The sequence below is a fragment of the Puma concolor genome, chromosome B2, assembly GCF_028749965.1.
Source record: "Puma concolor isolate L17-30 chromosome B2, mPumCon1.1.hap2, whole genome shotgun sequence".
NCBI lineage: Eukaryota > Metazoa > Chordata > Mammalia > Carnivora > Felidae > Puma > Puma concolor.
Window position 1 is genome coordinate 68299914 of NC_141671.1, and position 21112 is coordinate 68321025.

General features: G+C 36.4%; 1 long non-coding RNA gene across 1 annotated transcript in view; it reads left to right on the forward strand.

The window, feature by feature from the left end:
• LOC147581032 (uncharacterized) overlaps positions 1–21112 on the forward strand; it is a 370816-nt gene that overhangs the window by 248893 nt on the left and 100811 nt on the right. Inside the window, exon 3 of the long non-coding RNA XR_015250827.1 lies at positions 3995–4049. This is a non-coding gene — a long non-coding RNA (uncharacterized LOC147581032). The remainder of the gene's footprint in view (positions 1–3994; positions 4050–21112) is intronic.

Sequence of the window (21112 nt, forward strand, 5' to 3'; positions counted from 1 at the left end):
TAATGAATTAACAGTGTTCCAGTGTGAGATCGACTGGACTACATCCTCACTCCCATGCCCTGTGAACACGGAGAAAGCTTGGGAGGCAGTTTCCCAGATTTCTCTACCCAAAGTGTTTCAGTTAGATTTTGTTAATGGAAGGTATTAGGAACCAGTTTGAAAGTCAAAAAAGAAGGAGAAACCATTATATTTTTAGCAGCAACTATGAGCAGGTGCACAATCAACAGAAGTGAGGCTTATGGTGGCTTCAAGACAAGTCCCTATGGTGGCGCTGCACTGTGGTTTGGGCATGTCCTGATTTCATGCCCTGTATCATCACTTCCCTTGACTTTTGCTCTCCTAGCCCTTCCCATAGTCATGGAACACCTAATTCCCGGTATTAAACACTTTCCTACTTGATATCTATAGGTTTTATATTTTTCTGATAAAATCCTGCGTCATCTAACCATAAAACTTAAAAAAAAACCTCAGGCCATTGATGGGGGGTGGGAAGGAGGGGAGGGTAGGTGATGGGCATTGAAGAGGGCATCTTTTGGGATGAGCACTGGGTGTTGTATGGAAAACAATTTGACAATAAATTTCATATATTAAAAAAAAGTAAATGTTTCTACCAGTTTATGGCTCCACTGGCCCTGAAAAAAAAAAACACCTCAGGCATTGTTTCAACAAATATAACCAGAATTTTGCTAAAAAGTACCTAGCACCCTGCGTGATAGGGAGACTGCATAGATGTATATATTTTTCCCCTCTCACCATTGTCTTTGGTTGTGTTCCCCAGAAGCACACTCTGAGACTAGGGTTTAATATAAGTAGTTTGGTTGGGTAATTCCAGAAAGCACTGGTAAGGAAATCAAGAAGTTATATAAGTAAGGGAAAGAAGCTAATAAAGGGTAAGGTTAATTAGCATGTGATTGTGGAGGGATATTAGAGTTCAGTCATGCTGAGGACCTCTCAGTCCAGAGCTTCAGAATTGTCCTATTCAAGGGCAAGGAAGCTGGTGTATTGGTCACCAGTTTCCATCTGTGACTGGTTGAGGGCCATGCCAGGAAGCATTTACTCTTCAGTACTTATGCTCTGCTCCTCGTGCTAATGGGCCAAGCAGGCTGCTGCAGCCAGAGATAGCTCTCAAGCAGTGACAATTCCAAGTCCTTATAGTAAGACATCATGGACATGTACAAGAAATTATTAAAGGGCTGTGGATTCTGAAATCATATTATATGTAAAAAAACAAAAACAAAAACAAAAACAAAAAAGGTGCATACTGTATGTAGCTACATTTGAAGGTAAAAATAGAAATTATTGATGGATAAGAACTTATAAGTAATCCTTGAGAAACCAAAAACAGACAAGATCCAATTAAGAAAACAATGGTAGGCAAGAACATATACAGAAGGCCCTAAGGGAGAGTCTTGGGATAAAGGGGGGATGATATGGCACCCTACCTACAAATATAGTGGCAGCAGAAAACGGGGAAGTCCAGGAGGAAATGGCAAAGGAATTAAGTGGGAAGTACAGTGGGAAATGCTAGATGGTCTGACTCCTGTGGATTCCTTTTTTATCTGCCCAAGAGCCAGGCATCAAAAGTGGGGTTGTGTATCTTTGGGAGGAAGCAACACTTGAGGAAGGTAGAGCAGCACCCAGTATGGCTGGTAATGTCCAAGGGACCTGGGAGCAGCTGAACTCAGACGGCTGGATAGAAAGGTACTCTGCCTAGGGTAGAATTTCTACCTCCTGGGTTTGACTGCTTGCTTCCTTAGAGATAGTATTTGGTTTGTTCTTCTATCCCCTATATTTTCTGTAAAGTAGAAGTTATATCTAAAGCTTTGACCATATTCAAGTTAAAAATATTTTGACTAGGATCTATTATATCCCTAATCTTTTTTTTTTATTATATGAAATTTATTGTCAAATTAGTTTCCATACAACACCCAGTGTTCATCCCAAAAGATGCCCTCTTCAATGCCCATCACCTACCCTCCCCCATCAACCCTCAGTTTGTTCTCAGTTTTTAAGAGTCTCTTATGCTTTGGCTCTCTCTCCCACTCTAACCTCTTTTTTTTTTCTTTTTTTTCCTTCCCCTCCCCCATGGTTTTCTGTTAAGTTTCTCAGGATCCACATAAGAGTGAACACATATGGTATCTGTCTTTCTGTGTATGGCTTATTTCACTTAGCATAACATTCTCCAGTTCCATCCACGTTGCTACAAAGGGCCAGATTTCATTCTTTCTCATTGCCACATAGTACTCCATTGTGTATATAAACCACAATTTCTTTATCCATTCATCAGTTGATGGACATTTAGGCTTTTTCCACAATTTGGCTATTGTTGAGAATGCTGCTACAAGCATTGGGGTACAAGTGCCCCTATGCATCAGTACTCCTGTATCCCTTGGGTAAATTCCTAGCAGTGCTATTGCTGGGTCATAGGGTAGGTCTATTTTTAATTTTTTGAGGAACCTTCACACTGTTTTCCAGAGCGGCTGCACCAGTTTGCATTCCCACCAACAGTGCAAGAGGGTTCCCATTTCTCCACATCCTCTCCAGCATCTGTGGTCTCCTGATTTGCTCATTTTGGCCACTCTGACTGGCGTGAGGTGGTATCTGAGTGTGGTTTTGATTTGTATTTCCCTGATGAGGAGTGACGTTGAGCATCTTTTCATGTGCCTGTTGGCCATCTGGATGTCTTTAGAAAAGTGTCTATTCATGTTTTCTGCCCATTTCTTCACTGGGTTATTTGTTTTTTGGGTGTGGAGTTTGGTGAGGTCTTTATAGATTTTGGATACTAGCCCTTTGTCTGATATGTCATTTGCAAATATCTTTTCCCATTCTGTTGGTTGCCTTTTAGTTTTGTTGATTGTTTCCTTTGCTGTGCAGAAGCTTTTTATCTTCATGAGGTCCCAATGGTTCATTTTTGCTTTTAATTCCCTTGCCTTTGGGGATGTGTCAAATAAGAAATTGCTGCAGCTAAGGTCAGAGAGGTCTTTTCCTGCTTTCTCCTCTAGTGTTTTGATGGTTTCCTGTCTCACATTCAGTTTCTTTATCCATTTTGAGTTTATTTTTGTGAATGGTATAAGAAAGTGGTCTAGTTTCATTCTTTTGCATGTTGCTGTCCAGTTCTCCCAGCACCATTTGTTAAAGAGACTGTCTTTTTTCCACTGGATTATATCCCTAATCTTTTAAGAGCCTAAAACACATGGAAGAGAGAAAAAAAATTCAGCAAAGAACTGCATAAGAGAACTTACATACACCTCAAAAAAGAATTAATAGAGGAACCAGAACACTAAAAAAGTATTTGTTATTCTCAGAGACAGAAGTGAAAATATAGCATCTGTGATGCAGGGAAAGAAGCTATGGAAATGAATTAATCGTTTTGGAAATAAAAATATCAGTGTTGACATAAAAATTCAAGATAGGCTGAATGGCTGCATGAATGTGCCTAAAGATTGAATTAATGAGCTAAAATAAAGAGGCAAGGGATTCTTCAAGAATAGAACAAAGAAATAAAGATTTGAAAATCTAAAAGACCTATTAAGATATATGGAAATTAAATCTGAAATTACCAATTTTTGTTCCAGAAGGAGAGAATGGAAAGGATAGATAGAACTCCCCAGTTGAAGATATAACGCCTAAAATTTTCCAGAAACAAAAAGGCAAATGTCCTGCCAACAGTACAGTTTGAAAAATTAATAAAGAAAAAAAAGAACATAAACAACAATGAAAAACAGAGTGAAGTAAAGAGAAAATGCTAGAATCTAAGAGAGAGAGACAGAGAGAGTAACTGAGATAGATTACTCAGAAGATACAGAAGTTTGAAATCAGCTTTCTTAATAGCTACAAGTGACAATGGATTCTAATTTTTAAAGTACTAAAGGAAAGGAATTTGGACTACAATCCTATACCCAACGAAACCAGTATTTAAAGGTGAGGATAAAATAAGGATCTTTTTATATATAGAAGGAGTTAAGAGTTAATTCTCTACAAATCTTCTCTTTAGTAAGAACAACTGTGAAAAGATTTCATAAGGAAGGAATGAAATGCAAGAATTTCTGGTGAGTAATCAAATTGGTAAAACTTATTTTTTTTATAAAAATTATTTATTTATTTTAAGGGGTGGGGGACAGAAAGAGGAAGAGAGAGAATCCCAAGCAGTCTCTGCACTGTTAGTGGAGAGCCTGACACAGGGCTTTATCCCGCGAACCGTGAGATCATGACCTGAGCCAAAATCGAGAGTCCATGCTTAACCAACTGGTCCACCTAGGTGCTTCAAATTGGCAAAACTTATTAAGCGTGCAAAGCACCAAATGTCAAAATCAAAAAAGCATTTGATATTCATTTATTATTAAATTCCTGGGGATATCAACGTTGTGGTGGAATGAAAAGGAAAAATGTAGTCATTCTTTCTTATTTGTGGGGAGGATATGTGGGGGGGAATTAATATAAATTAGAGAAGATTCATAGGCTTTTATTAGTTCCTTCAAGCATATGGGAGAAGAAGAAAGGGCCAATGGTCTTTTTCTGATTTGACATGCAATGTTTACAAATATTTATAAGCTTTAAGGGAACACATTATAACATTATGACCAGGGCAAAAAATTGTTAAATAGGACAGACTTTTCTTTGAAAGCTACTTTCCCGTGACATGGCAAAAATTTCTAAGTTCAGCATGTCTTATTTTTTCAAGATCTTATCTTTTTTTTTTAATTGTTTTTTTCAACGTTTATTTTATTTTTGGGACAGAGAGAGACAGAGCATGAACGGGGGAGGGGCAGAGAGAGAGGGAGACACAGAATTGGAAACAGGCTCCAGGCTCCAAGCCATCAGCCCAGAGCCCGACGTGGGGCTCGAACTCACGGACCGCGAGATCGTGACCTGGCTGAAGTCAGACGCTTAACTGACTGCGCCACCCAGGCGCCCCAAGATCTTATGTTTTAAAAGCAAAATTATATTAACAGAGGACAGAACCAGTTGGTAACTTATATTTAATTATATGAGTTTCCAAATGGCATGAGGGAAAAGACTTATAACTGTGAGGCTTCTTAATTTGACTTTTCATAAAACCTGTAGAACATTTACAAAAGACTTATCAGGTATAGAATCACATTTCAATGTATCAATATCAGTTCTGTGTTCATCAAGCACTAGAAATTTCTAATTAAATCATGGATTAAAGAGGAATCAAAATGGAAATTATAAAACGATGTGTTGAATGGTGGGCATTCTACAAGATTGAGGGGACATGGAGGAAATGTTCAGGCTCAGGAAAGAACAACTGTGAATTATAAGTTAAATAATCAGGTAAAACATGAATAGAAGAGATATCATAAGGGCATATATGATGCTTTAATAAAGAATACTGGCAATAACTTCCGTAGGAGTTCAGAAAAAGAAGTAATCTCTTTATTTTTAAGTGATCATAAATTGGGATTTCCTGGTTCATAGAATGTGCATTGATAAAAAGGATTTTGATACATATTACTAAAATTTTACCTAAAACGTAGTACATCAGCAATGAATAAGCAGGCCCATTTCTTGCACCCACACAAACACTGGGTATTACAAATTTATAAAATCTTTTAAATTCGATAGGTAAAAATAATATAATAGTCTCTTAGTTATGTAGGTTTTTCCTGCTATCCCAAAGTAGAGCATTCCTATGAAACTTTTTTTTCCCTTTTTTTGGGGGGGAGGCAGAGGCAGAGGAAGAGAGAATCTTAAGCAGGCTTGACTCTTAGTGTGGAGCCCTACACAGGGCTTAATCCTGACCCTGGGATCATGACCTGAGTCAAAATCAAGAGTCAGATGCTCTACCAAATGAGCCACACAGGGACCCTTCCTGTGAAGCTTTTTATAAGCAGAAATGGTACAAAGTGAAAAAGCAATTGCCATTATTTTATATAGAAAAAAATTTGAGCATTTGCAGACCACCAGAATAACCTCTTAGGCTTTTCTGGTACCTTAGAACACATCTTGCAAATGGATGCCAAAATAAATCACGATAAAACACAGATGCTCACAGATGCTCACAGACATGGTTCAAAGTTATGGCAGCCGGATGCGGAGATGCTGAGTATAGTTCCCGGGGAAGGATCTTGGCTGTGCCACTGCCGCTGTTTGGGGTGTGTGCTGCCTCTATAACAGAAATGCTGAATGCTATTTTCACATTTCAGCTTTTTCGTAAAAGCAAAAATCCTCTTCAAATTCTTTCTATTACTTAAAATAAGTACTAATTTAGGTCTTTTATAAAAGCAAAGTGGTGTAATACAAACTTCTGAAAAGTGAGGGACGCCTATATTTGTTTACTTAATTGTGTGACCATTTTGAAATATGTTTTGGGGCCACTTGTAATTATTTTAGAAATTTGGAATGCCCTTTAAAATTGTCTTCCTTCGAACTTGCCCTGCATATTTATTTCATCCTAGTATTTGGAGTGGAAAGTGTTGATACTGAGGAAAGGGAGCCCACTGTATGGGTTTTCCAGGGCGATGGTCCCCCAGGAATGGTCTTGCATCTGTATTCCCCTGAGAATTGTCTTGGGAGCCTGGCATTGTGACCAAATGCCAGGTTTGTTAAAAGAGGAGGTAGAGCTTTGCCAGGTTGTAGAATTTAGCTTGGTGGTAAGTGGTAAGGAATATCTAACTCATAACAATCCCCATTTAATTGCAGGCCCTCAGTCACAGTGAATTTCTCTGAGAACCACCATATCAACTATATTTGTTCACAGTTAACTGGCCCAGATTTTAGCACTTTACATAAATTGGGCCAATCAGAGGCCCTTCTCTGGGCATCTTAAATTGAGATTATGAGACTCTACTCTCAGTCTAAACCCGTCTCTCAGGAGAGGGGATAAAGAACTATTTTATTTTTTGCCATGGGGATCAGGGATCAAAGAGAAGTAAAAAAAGGAAAAGAAAAGTAAGAACAAATTGTTTTCTGTAAGTGATTCCAGTTTGTTCTTGAGGCCTGGTTACATTTGCCTTTGGATTCAGTGAGAAACATTCATAATATATATGTATGCATTTGTTTTAACTTTCACCTGTTGTATTGGTTCTATTATTTGTAATCGATATAATCCTAACTGATGTGGTGGGCCAGAGTGGACAAAGATACGTTTCTTGGAATTACAGTGAATAACCCAGTCTGGCTGCAACAGGAGGCACATAATAGGAGATGGTGGAGAGCTCTGCATTCTAAGGAGCTGGTCCTGGGCTGCCTTTGCTCAGTGTATTTCAGAGAGGAGTACTGGAGCACATTAAAGGACTAATCATACTCACCCACTGAAAGAGTGTTTAGAATTGAATTAGTAGCAGGCTTAGTTTTACCACTGGTCAAAAGCAGAAGATGGTCAGTATGAAGAAAGCTGACAGGTTAAAGGGAATGGGTAGAGCAACAGAAGTGTCTTGGTCTTTTCAGGAAGACGTAGAAAGAATAGCTATAGAAAGATATAGATGTGACCCATGTTTAATGACGGCTGCAAAAGACACTCAATTATTTAAAAAGAAAAGCTTTATTCTCAGTCTCTCAGATCCTGATGGATGTGGATAGAGAACTAAGCCCTAAAGCTTGCCATTCCAGGTTAGTTTGACTCTACTATTGATTACTGGTTGCTGTCGTTTACATTTTTAAAATATTCTCTTGCCGGGGCACCTGGGTGGCTCAGTCGGTTAAGTGTCCAACTTCGGCTCAGGTCATGATCTCAGAGCCTGGAGCCTGCTTTTGATTCTATGTCTCCCTCTCTCTCTGACCCTCCCCTGTTCATGCTTTGTCTCTGTCTCAAAAATAAATAAATATTTAAAAAATTTAAAATAGTCTCTTGCCTAAGCTCTTATTTTCACTTAATATCTACACTTCTTGGCATGCTGGCTGGATGGTACATATGACTAATCCAGCATATTCTCCAGTGACCTTTGAAAATTTTCCTACTTTTTTTCAAAAGGATGTTAAATAAGTTCCACACATTTTTTAAAATTAATAAGATGGTTCTAATAAAGACAAAAAAACAAATCTAATAAAATATAGTGATTTGATACCATATAAGTATAAATTAAACATAAAATACATCAGTCCAAGAACCCCCAAAAGATACGGGGTTTGCACAGAAATGAGAACCACAGCTTTGGACTAATCATGAGCCTTTCCTGGATTTCTTCTGTTAACCTGGCACAGAGTGTGCACACAGGTCCAGGAGGAGCTGACCACTTTGGAATATGGAGAATATTGGAATAATGGAGAAAAATGGAGAGAAGGATTTGGAGTTTTAGATAGCTTTGTTCTGAATTTTGATGACAGTTTGATTATTACAATTCAAAGTAAAAGTTCGTGAAGTGTTCAAAGATTTGAATAATAAAATAATTTTTACTGAGTCTTTAGGTTTAAATATTTGAGATCTGAAAGGCAAAAACTATGCCTAAACTTGCATATATTATCACTAAGGGCTGATCTGTTTGTTTGTTTTTTTTTCCCTTGTTCACAAAAATGGGTCAGCCATTTATTTGAACAGACATGTAAAGGAAAAAGACATCGCACAATCTTTGTTGTACCCTATTCTAGACACACAAACATACACCAATACTGTAAAAATCACATATTAAAGTTTCCTACCTAAAATTGAACAACATCTTTTTTAAATGTATACACTTTTTTTTACAGATAATATGCTAATTTTTTAACTTGGCAAATGTGCAGAGACACATTCAATGTGATAGAAAAAGGCAAAATTATAGATCAGGAGCAAAGAAACAAATGACAGTGAACCCATACGATGTTTATGTCCCATGCCTTGTTCTAGGTGATTGGCATATATTCAATCTTCACAGTAGCCCTATGAGTATATACTGCTATCAGGCCTATTTTAATTTTTTTTTTTAATGTTTATTTATTTATTTTTTTTAAATTTTTTTTTTCAACGTTTATTTATTTTTGGGACAGAGAGAGACAGAGCATGAACGGGGGAGGGTCAGAGAGAGGGAGACACAGAATCTGAAACAGGCTCCAGGCTCTGAGCTGTCAGCACAGAGCCTGACGCAGGGCTCGAACTCACGGACCGTGAAATCATGACCTGAGCCAAAGCCGGCCGCTTAACCCACTGAGCCACCCAGGCGCCCTGATCAGGCCTATTTTATAGATGGGGATGATGTATGGAGAAACACTAACTTGCCAAAGGTCACATAGTCTGGATTTGAAGGCTAAGGGCTGATCTTTTATTTAATAAACAACTCTGTCAAGAGATCAACTTTTCTACTCATTTTCTTCTAAGAGAAAGAGAGAGGGGAAAGGAGTGGAAAAACATGTTATTGAGCTGGACACAAATGAGGCCATCTTTCAGCTTCTCAACAATGCTATAAATTGTGTTTTATCACCCTACTTTTATAAAAGGGGACCATGTGGCTTAATTCTTTAGAAATTTGATTAAGCTCATGCAACCAGAATCAAATCTGGTAGAATTAAGATTGAAATCCATATCTATATCATTGAGTGATTGATTCATCTGAAAAAATAAGTTTTTACTATGTGCCAGGCATTGTGTTGGATATTATAGACCCAAGGGTGAACAAGGCCAGAGACTGTCCCTGCCTCCAAGGAATTAGCAATCTGGTTGGGGAGATTAGCACTAATCAAAGACCACACAAAGCATGTATATTGCAATTGTAATAAGTGCTCTGAAGGAGAATTAGAGGATTTTACAAGAGTTTGTACTGGGGACTTCGGTCTCATCAATGGAGGACAGTAAAAGCTTTCATAAGGAAGGGATGATGGAGTTGGCTCTGACAGTGAGAAGGCCAGTGAAGTCTAGTTCAGGCAGGTATGTTAACTTGCACAGGGAAAGCTCCTGTGCCAGGGGAGGCTGGGAGTTTGAGGTTAGCAGAGCAGAGCCTTATAGGGTTTTGGTCATTTGATTAAAATTTTGGTCTTTATCCCAAGAGCAATTAGAAGCTATTGAAAGTTTCAAGGTTGACCTTTGTTTTGAAAACACTACTCTTTCTGCTTGTAAAACACTCAGTTGGTTAATCACTTTTTCTATTTGCTTTTCAACTGGTGGTTGTATGCATACTTGGAAAACAAAGTTAGCTTATGTTCCTATCCCTCTCACTGTTTCCAATTTTCAGCTTTAAGTTTGTAAGAAATAAAGAAAATGAATTATAAAATTTCACCTCAACCTTTGAAACGAGATTCCGTATTCATATCTTGGAAGAGAAGACAAAAAATTAATAACCCAGTGTTAATTAAGATCTGTCTTATAGATGAATCTTTTTGGGCATTTCCTGTCTGCCTCCGTGCAGTCATCAAACATTTGGACCTATTTTTTATACAATGAACATTACTAATTTCCTTTGGTCCCAGTGGGAATTATGTGTTTACAACAAAGAGGAAAAAGATACCTGAGTGGTTAGGGACAAAAATTGTGAAATATATAGTTGAAGGGATAAAATATTAATTTATAAATATTCATTTAATTTTGAAAAAAAATAAATGGGAGCTTTCTGTTTAAAAATGTTGAAAATTTATGATTGAGTTTTAATTTATTAGATAATATTTGATATTGACATTAACAGTGAACATATTTTTCAAGAAAATAAAATTTCTCTTCACCTTTAGAAGAGAATTCTGTGATACTGAAGTGATGTAGCAACCAGTTAACCTTAAGTTCCAAATGGAGACCAGAATATTAACTTTCAAGTTACACAATTCCTAGCAAAGAGTGACAAGGCCATAGCTAAGAAAACACCCATTCCAAATATATGATAAGTAGAACGATACTGTAAATATCATTAGTAGCTAGCTTGAGCATTACTTTTATTGTAGAGTTTTATGATCAATTTCCTATTGTCCGTGAGTACCAATTATATGTTAAAGCATGATATGGACAGAACATTTACTACTTGGTGAAAGTTACAATTAATATTTTGTAGAAGTGCAGTATGAAAAATGAATGACTTAATGCAGACAAGTGGGTGGTTTTGGGAAATGATCACAAAAAGTGCTTGCAACACCATATTAACAGTATGAGATTAGCTACTGTTAAAATATGAAAAATCAAAAATTGCTTTCCTGGAGCTAGCTAAGTAAAAGGAAACTGCCTGAGCCAGATCTGAATTAAAATCTTTGTTTCTAGACTCAGTCTGAAAACTTCCTTTTTCTTGTATTGCTGAAGTGTTTCATGTAAGAATAAGCTATATCAGATGTTAAAATATCTGCTGTTCTTTCTTTAAAAAGTCAAAGTCAAAATAATCTATTCCCCCTCCCACTCAGGAATAAATGTATTCAGTTCACACCATTACTCAGGTTTGGGTTCATAGGTAGGTAAAAGAGAATATATCTAAGATTACTTTAAAAGCCATGTTCAAATTTAGATGTTTCATTAATTTTTGTTTGAGCTTTAAATGCAAAAAAAAATCTGCCATTCAAACATATTTCACTTCTAACATAAATAACATTCAAGGATTTAACAATATTTATACTCTGTAAATGTAGAAATATTAGTCCCTTGAAAGATCTCTTCATTTACAAAATATTTCTGTTACCGGTATCAGACATGGGGACTCTACAACAATTGGAAACATAGGAAATTAGTTACTCATGTAGAAATTCCCCCTCATAAATTTTGGCTGCTTTCACTGAAGTCTATCATCCGAAATGCCATCAATTTTCACCTCTCCTTCATTCCCATGCTGTCTTGTAAAAACAAAGGGAAAAAGAAAACATAATCTAAAAATTAACTGACTCTTCCACAAATTCACACTCAAAATTAAAACAAGAACATTTTGAGCCCACATAATACACCCCTCCCCCCCAAAAAACTCAAGAAAATTGGAAATGATTCTTGTTACACATAAAAACACAAACCCAATTTCCTGTATGTTTGCTGGAACATAATGGGTCTTTAAGAGAGTGAAAATAAATACTTTATAGCCCTACAATCCGTAGAGCAGCATCACTGGTGGCTTTGGTCTGGTTGCGATCGAGTAGTAAGTTTTTATTAATGTATGTAGGACTCTCCCACCTCCTGCTGGAATGCTTCATCACCCCACTCCCCCAACCTTTGCTCAGTGGATGATTACAACACTGTGTGACACTTCTGGTGAAGGCTTTGGGGTCTCCGTTTGTGATTGAAAACAGAATTTTGAGAGAGTTTATACCATGTTCTTAGAGACAAATAGCTCAGTACAAATACTGAAATATTATTGAGGAAAAAGTCCTAATCTTTAGAAACAAGTTACAAAAGATCTAATTATTCATTTCCTTCCTCTATCACTTTAAAACAGTTGTTTTACTTTACTAATAATATTGTTGTTACAGTGTTAATTTTAAAATTTAATATTTGGCTTTCAACAAGATCAAATAATATGCGGGAGTTCAGCAGAAGAGCAGAGAGAAATTCATCAACAAAGCAATTGTACCTTTAGAGCAGGTTACCAGTGACACATACAGTCACCATGTATAATGTATGTTCCATGGGGATGCTTTTATCCACTCTATTTTATTTGCCCTATTTAATTTGTTTTATGTTAGTAGATTTAAAAATGGAAAAACAGCTATTTGTGTTATCCTACAAGTTCTATTTGATAATTCTTTAAAGCTAAGATGTGTATCTTTAAATTTATTTTCACTGGCATACTCCGTGCCATTCAAATTATTGGTTAGGCATCTGTTTCCTTAATAACACACAATTGGATAAGAGAGAAGATTGTCTTTGTAGATAATGTTATGTCTCTTGGTGCTGGGGGACTGTACTTTAATTGAAAAATGTGCTTATCTAGAATTAAAAAAATATATACAATGAAGCCCTACATTTACTAACTCTTTGCAGTACTATTTAATCTCTTTGGGCTCTAAATTTCTCACCTATAAAACAGAAATGGTAATAAGCAACATCATAAAGCTGTTGATAAAATTATGAGATTTCTAAAGTATAATGCCTGTTTTATGATTTATTATTATAGCTATTAGTTTCACTTTTGACAATCTAATATTGTATTTCATTTTATTAACTTGACTAAGACATATTATGTAATAAAACAAATAAACTCCCTATGCTATATATAATTCAAATTTATGAAGAAAGAGTTATGATAAAGTACTTAAGTTGAAAGACATATTCTTCATAACCAAACTGCATGTTATCATTTCGAGAATAGTGAAAACACATGCTGGCAACAGAACATTAAAATATGTCTGGTATTGTCTCGTTCGGAAATAGAGGTAATTTTTTATAGTTCTGAAAACATCAAAGAATGGATGGAGTTAGGAGCAATATAATATATTCATTTCTATAGTAGGTTGTTATAGACCAGTAAAAGTGAATCTATACAATGAGGCCATTACATGGATGCTAAAAAAAAAAAAAAAAAAAAATTAAAACTAATTTGATACCAAGGTCTTTTCTCTCTTATCTTGATATTTTAGCAAGGCTACCTCAGCAATAAATTATCTAATGCAAGTACACTGTTGATTCTCTTTTCTTTGCTAATATAATATTATGTTATTGTTATGATTGTTGAATTACTATTGAGATAATAGATACCTGGATAGATAATATATTACACACATAACTTGATCTATAATGTGTGTCGAAAAATGAAAAATATTCAAAATCATGTATTTCTCAATCATGTATTTTGCCTATTCGCCAAAGGAAATAATATTTTTAAAAATACAGCTAGATTTTCAGTTTCTATTTTTCATCCTTTCCCTTGACTCTTTAGGACTAACCCTGAGCAAAACTGTGGCATGGATTTCTTTTGTTTTCCTCCTCATTTCTTTTCCTGTGCATGATACTGCTTATCCACAGGCACCAGGGCATGTCCTTGGAATTGTTTTTCAATTGGTGGTGATGGATTTACATTGATCCATCCACACCGTTGGCCCAGTGTCTTTTGTGGTCATCACCTGCACTCTTTTGGACTCCAGGCCAACATTAGTAGTTCTGCTTTTGCCTTGGAACTGAGTGAAATGGACTATCTCATTGAGAGACTTCACGCAGCCAGTCCCAGGTAAAAAACAAAAGGGCTGCCTTTCTCCCAACCATTCTTCCTAACCCTTTTAACAAACCATTGATGAGACACATTAGGAATTCCAGGGAAGTTGTCTGCATTTATCTTCTCGTTGTTTCTACTGGCAGGATTAGGAGGCCAAATCTTAAGAAAAGAATCTCCAAATGATACATATTTTGAAAGATAAGCCTAGGAATTACAAACTCCATACAAGTGAGTAAGAATATTTTCAATACTGTCTAGGTAACTGTGTAGTGCAGCTGTACATTGTCCTGCTACCGATAGTGGTGTCTTCCACATTATGTTAGAGCCACCCCCCACTTCATGTTGGCTTGTGTCTTTTACCTTTTAAAAAATAGTATTTTCATTCAGTTGTTTCACCTTTACATTTCCAGAGAACCTAGTCATTGGAGAGCTCTTATATTTCTGAATTCCTTGCTTAAATAATATTTAGGCAGCTGAAAGCTTCAATTAACAGACTTCATGTTAACTTCAGGTTAAGAATTCCTAAAACAATAAAAGCATTCTCCAATAATCTACTTCTTATCTCTGATCGAAGATATTGATTTTCTTTTCTGAAAACATAGGATTGTCGTAATGTGTTAGTCTTTGTAGTTTCCTAATATACACATGTAGCTCATTCTTCATCCCAGAGGATGAAATCTCTTGATTCCATGATTAAGGGATATATTTTCCCATTTTCTCCCAAGTACATTTTACAATGTGTATGTTTACTACTGTTTGTAGAAAAGAAAGGCTTAATTTTTCCCTTTTAATCTGTAAAATAAAGAAGAAATAGGTAATACTCAAAACACGGTGTGCGGTTGCAGGATAATAATATAGAAATACCATATTAGTCCAATCCATAGTTTGCCCACCATAATTCTTAATTTCTTATGAAATTCCTAACATGCTGAGTGACATAGATGCATTTGATCTTTTAATTTTACTTTATTAATTTTTACTGGTAACATTATAACAATATTAACAACAATCAAAACAGAGTAAGTTTTTCCCAGATCTTTAATTCTAATGATTAAAATGGATTTCACCTTTTCCATTTTAGTTACCATATTTGCTAAAATCGTAGTTGACAAGTAAAATTATTTAAATTACCTATGACAGAAAAATAAGAGAATCCCTTTGGTGGCTAACTTTTAAAAAATTTTTGGAACAATCTCAAGCTTACAGAAATTTGAAAGTATAATGCAAAAGCTTTGTGTTGTTGTTTGATATCATTTGAGAAATAATATTCTACCACCCTCCAAGATCTTTAGGGTGTATTTACTACAAATGAGGATTTTCCCCAACACAATCACAATATAATCATTGATCAGGAAACTAATATTGATATTTTACTACCATTTATTCCTCAGGCTTCACTCAATTTCCCAGTTATCTTAATGTTCTTTATAGCAAAAAGATGCAGTTTATAAATACTGATATATTTAGTATATATTTAGTTGTGTCTCATAATCCTCTTTACTTTGAAACACTTTCTCAGTCTTTCCTTGTATTTTATGATTTTGTTACATCTGAATTTTTGGGTACTTTGGAGAAGTCCTCAACTAGGACTTAGCATATATTTCTTACTGCTTACATTCAGGTTATGTTTATTTGGCAGGAATATGACAGAAGTTAGGCTGTGTTCTTTTAACTGCCTCCTATTATGTGGCATAAATTTTTAATTTTTCTTATTGCTGATAATATTTTCTTTTATCGCTGATCTGATGTGGTATCTGCTAGGCTTCTGCAGTGTAAAGTTATTTCCATTTTGCTTTGAAATATATAAATATTTTATGTGAAGGTAGTTTGAAAATTCCTGTTCCTCATAAAAATTTCAATTTACTTATATTCATGTGAATTCATAACTCCTGGTTTGCTCAGTGAGTGATAACTTATTACTATAAATATTTATTTTGATGTTCAAATTTTCTCCAACTTAGTCAATGGCTTCTGTAAACTTTAAGCTTACTTCTGGGTCCTTTTAAAAAAAAGTCCCCTTTGAATCAAGAATAGTCAATGGGGAAAAGATAATCTTTTCAGTAAATGGTATTTAGAAAACTGGATATTCACATGCAAAAGAATGGAATTGGACTCCTATCTTCCACTCACAAAGATTAACTCAAAATAGATTAAAGACTTAAATATAAGAACTGAAGCCATGAAACTTCTAGGAGACAACACAGGGAAAGAGCTCCTTGACACTGGGCTTGGCCGTGATATTTTGTATGCAACACCAAAAGCGCAAGCAACAGAAACGAAAATAAGTAAATGGGACTACATCTGAAAAGCTTCTACTCAGCTAAAGAATAATTATAAACAAAATGAAAAGGCACCCTACTTAACGGGAGACAATATGTGCAAACAGTACGTTAGATAAGGTGTCAATAGGTAAAATATATAATGCCCTTATACAACTCAATAGTAGAAAACCAAACCATCTGATTTTAAAAAATAGGTCGTGGGGCGTCTGGGTGGCTCAGTCGGTAAAGTGTCCGATTTCAGCTCAGGTCATGATCTTGCGGTCCGTTGAGTTCGAGCCCCGCATTGGGCTCTGTGCTGACAGCTCAGAGCCTGGAGCCTGTTTCCGATTCTGTGTCTCCCTCTCTCTCTGACCCTCCCCCGTTCATGCTCTGTCTCTCTCTGTCTAAAAAATAAATAAACGTTAAAAAAAAATTTTTTTTTTAATAAAATAAAAAAAATGGGTCGAGGACCAGAATATACATTTTCCCAAAGAAGATATACAGATGGCCAACAGGTAAATGAAAAGGTGCTCAACATTACTTACTAATCATCAGGGAAATACAAATGGAAACCATAATGAGATATCACCTCATATGTGTTAGGATGGCTATTAGCAAAAAGACAAGAAATAAGAAATGTTGGGGAGCATAAGGAGAAAAGAGAACACTTGTGTGTTATTGCTGGCAATATAAATTGGTGAAGACACTATGGAAAACAGTATGGAGGTTCCTCAAAAAATTAAAAATAGAATTACCAGAGGCGCCTGGTGGCTCTGTCGGTTAAGTGTCTGACTTTGGCTCAGGTCATGATCTCATGGCTCATGGGTTCAAGCCAGAATCAGGCTCTGTGCTGACAGCTCAGAGCCTGGAGCCTGCTTCCGGTTCTGTTCCTCCCTCTCTCTCTGTCCCTCACCCGCTCATGCTTTGTCTTTCTCTCCTTAAAAAATAAATAAACATTAAACAAAAATAGATCTACCATATGATGTAGCAATCCCACTTCTGGGTATATATTTGAAGGAAATGAAATAATTATCTCAAAGACGTATCTGCAACCCCATATTTATTACAGCATTATTCACAACAGTCAAGATATGGAAACTAAATCTTTATTGGTGAGTGAATGGGTAAAGAAAATGTGATAAAGAAAAAGTGAGGAAAAAAAAAGACATATAATGGAATGTTATTTAGGCATTAAAAAAAAGACTGCAATCCTGATATTTGTGACAAATGGATGGACCTTGAGGGTATTATGCTAAGTGAAATAAGTCAGACAGAGAAAGACAAATACTGTATGATCTCACTTATATGTGGGATCTAATAAAAAGCCAAAATCATAGTAATAAAGAGTAGAATGTCATTTACTATAGGCTGAGGGGTGGGGAAAATGGGGTCATGCTGGTCAAAGGGTAAAGTTCCAGTTATTAGATGAATAAGTCTTAGAGATATACAGCAAGTTGACTGTACTTAATGATATTGTACTATATACTTGAAAATTGATAAGAAAATACATCTTAAATGTCCTCACCCCTCACACAAACAAAATTATAATTATGTGAAGTGATGACTGTGTTAACTAACCTTATCATGGTAATCATTTTACAACATATATGTGTATTAAATCATCATATTGCACATCTTAAACCTATACAATGTTCTATGTTAATTGTATCTCAGTAAAGCTAGAAAAAATTTAAAATTTCTCTTCATGTTTTGAGCATTTTGTTACTTTCTAGCACCACAGAATGTTCCTTCTTATGTTTTCTGACACAGCAACATGCTTCCATTTTGTATCATCCCTGCTTTAGCCATGAAGTTGACTATTTCTCTTGTACTTCTTTTGTTGAAGAATGACAATTAGAATTGGAGATCTGAGGGGTGGATTTGCCCATTGTTATTGGGTGTTGCTACTTACAGGCTGTTTTGGTGGAAAAGCTGTATTAATTTTGACACCTACATATATGTATGTCGAAGTGCGTGAGCTCATACTGCTACATGCAATTTCATTGCACAGGGTTCATCCTAGTTTTCTTGCTTTTTGCACTGTTAACTCTCTTCTCCCACAGTGAGAAATCTGACTTAATTATCTTTAATATAGTTACTTATTTGTTCAATTCCTTGCATGTAACCAATTTCCCTTTGCCAGTGCTGCCTCTCCCCTGCACAGATGGCCCTACTCCCCCTGCTCTTGGCTCTAACACCACATACTTGGCAACAATTCCCACTATGGGCACTTTCCTTACCCCACTTGGGCTCACCCTGGGCTGCCTTCCAACACAGGCACTCTCCTTACTGTCCTCAGGCTTTCATGCCCACCTTTGGAGCACAGTAGCTCCTCTGGCTTGCTTGATGCCTCCTAATGGTTTGTGGTCTGATTTGCCTGGGAAAGAAAGGGAACAGAGCCCGATGCAGGGCTGGAACTCATGAACTGCGAGATCATGACCTGGGCTGAAGTCGGATGCTTAACCACCTGAGCCACCCAAGCGCCCCAAGTTTTTATTAATTTATTTTGAGAGAGAGAGAGAGAGAGAGAGAGAGCATGCATGAGCAGAAGAGGGACAGAGAAAAAGGGAAAGGGAATTCCAAGCAGGCTGTGTGCTGACAGCATAGAGACTGACCCAGGGCCTGATCCCATGAACTGTGACATCATGACCTGAGCCAAAACCAAGAGTTGGATATTTAACCGACTGACACTGAGTCACCCAGGCACACCCCCCCCCCACACACACAATTTTTGTATTTTAAAGATTTAAGTTGATAAGAAAAGAGCTTATCATTTGACATTCTGTGATACCTTTTGGAATGCCATGTTTATCTTGATCTCTGTCACTACTATTGCACAACTGAGTCACGTCTTCCTCTTATCTCCCTTGAAATACTTTTCCGTCTTGATTTCTAAGGCAACACCAAATCCTGATAATTTTTCTTTTTCCTAATCTTCTGTATTTGTTTCCTTTCTTGTGCTCATCCATTAGATAATGACATTCTTTAGAGTCCTGTCTTCTGTCCTTTTATTCATGAGAGAGCTCCTCGGTAGGATTTAGCAATGACGTACATACTCTTCACTTGAAAATCTGACAGCTGGGCCCGACTTAACACATCTTAGTCTAGAGCCAAGATGAGACTCCTACTTCAGTAGCCTAGCCCCACACTAACATGCATCACCCCTGAATACTAAGTGTGCCTTTGGAAAATAAGTTGCAATTTTATTTGTGGTATAATGACATAACCCAAATTCTCATAAGCATACTTGGGGGTCTCAAGTCCAGGCATAAGGTCAGTGTACCACCAAGTTTCAGCAAGGACTTACATGGACATTGGGTCTCAAAGTTGGTGATTTGTAGCCCCTGAGATGAGATGGCTGTTACCATAATTTACCTCTCTCTTTTCAAAATGGGGAGAGTACGTAGTAATCAAAATTGTATGTATAAAATGTGGAGCTCAGCTTGGGAAAGGCAAAGATAGATCCAGGGTACAGAATAGATGGCAGGCAGAAGTGTCCAAGGGATGCTAAACAGGATAACACTGGCATCCTGCAAGACAAGGCTTCAGGACTGGGCATGTGTGAGTGCTAGGGGTCAGAAAAAGTGATTGTTTTACCCAGGCGAGCAGTCTGATGTCAGAAAGAACTTTGTCATCATGACCTTTTCTCTGTTTCTCTTTATTAATTGGTGAAGTTCTCACTGTTTTTTTCTACAAAGAAAGAAAACAAAATTCTTCCCAAAGCCACTCTTAGGAGTATTTGTTCAGAGGATAAAACTGAGATGAAAATAAGGGTTCCCAGCACTATATCAAATTGGTGTGTTAATCTCAACACAAATAAAAACAGAAAATTTCTGTCTTACATAGTCCTTGTCACTTTTTTTTTTTTTTGGTTAATCAATTTTGGATTGTCCATTTACCTCAGAGGAATAGCATGTGATCTATTTCTTTTTTATTTGTTTGCTTGTTTTAATAAAAGATAATTTTAAAACTACTTAGCAATTGCAGGAAGTTACTCTTTTTTTCACAGTTTGGTAATTTACTTGTAACTTTACAGCAGTGGCATTAATGAGACTAAACAACATACTTTAAAAGAAGTTGGATCAACCAAAGTAGGAATTTGCAAATCATTTTGGCTGTGTCCTCATTCTATCTCTTTTTGGACATAATCTGATTGATAGAGGAGTAGGAGCAGGGAGGCTCGATGTGGAAGAAATAGCAAAAAGAATAACAAAAAAGGCTGAGCTCATCCCCAGGCTGGGCTGCATCTTAGCACTGATCACATTTATCAGAGTTCCCAAGTGTGGTGGTGACAAATCCTTTTTCCTGGCTTCTTGCCTTACACAGGATTAATAAATAATGAGCTCAATATTTTAGGAAAGGATTATTTCATTATCATATCTTTCTAAAACATTTACTTTGGTTACTAGCCATTATTGATTTGTATTTGAAGCACAGTACTATGATAGATATCTATATCTATTTTTATAAATCTCGGATTAAAGACAACATGACACAGCACACATACATGTCTGTATACATAAATACATTGCTACACAAGTGAATGATAATCATTTTTCTAACACCAGCTTATAATTTTGTTCTTTAAAATATTTATTTTGATTTCATGGCTAGATTCGAAAAAGATACCTTGAAGAATGTCAGTTGCAGAGAGTGTTTTTGGAAGTTAAGTCTTCTGATTTCTCACATCCAATAGTAGAAAGCATCATTTAAGGGGTAGGGTGGGGAGGAATGGGCAGAAGTAGATGAAGTGGAAAGTTGGTTTAGGCACACCTGCTGAGTTTGTCCCGGAAGAGGAGATTGCAGATAGGAACGTTGGTTTGATCGTCATCTTGTCAAATCAGCTCTTCTCAGAGAGCAACTGCCACTGTTTACAAA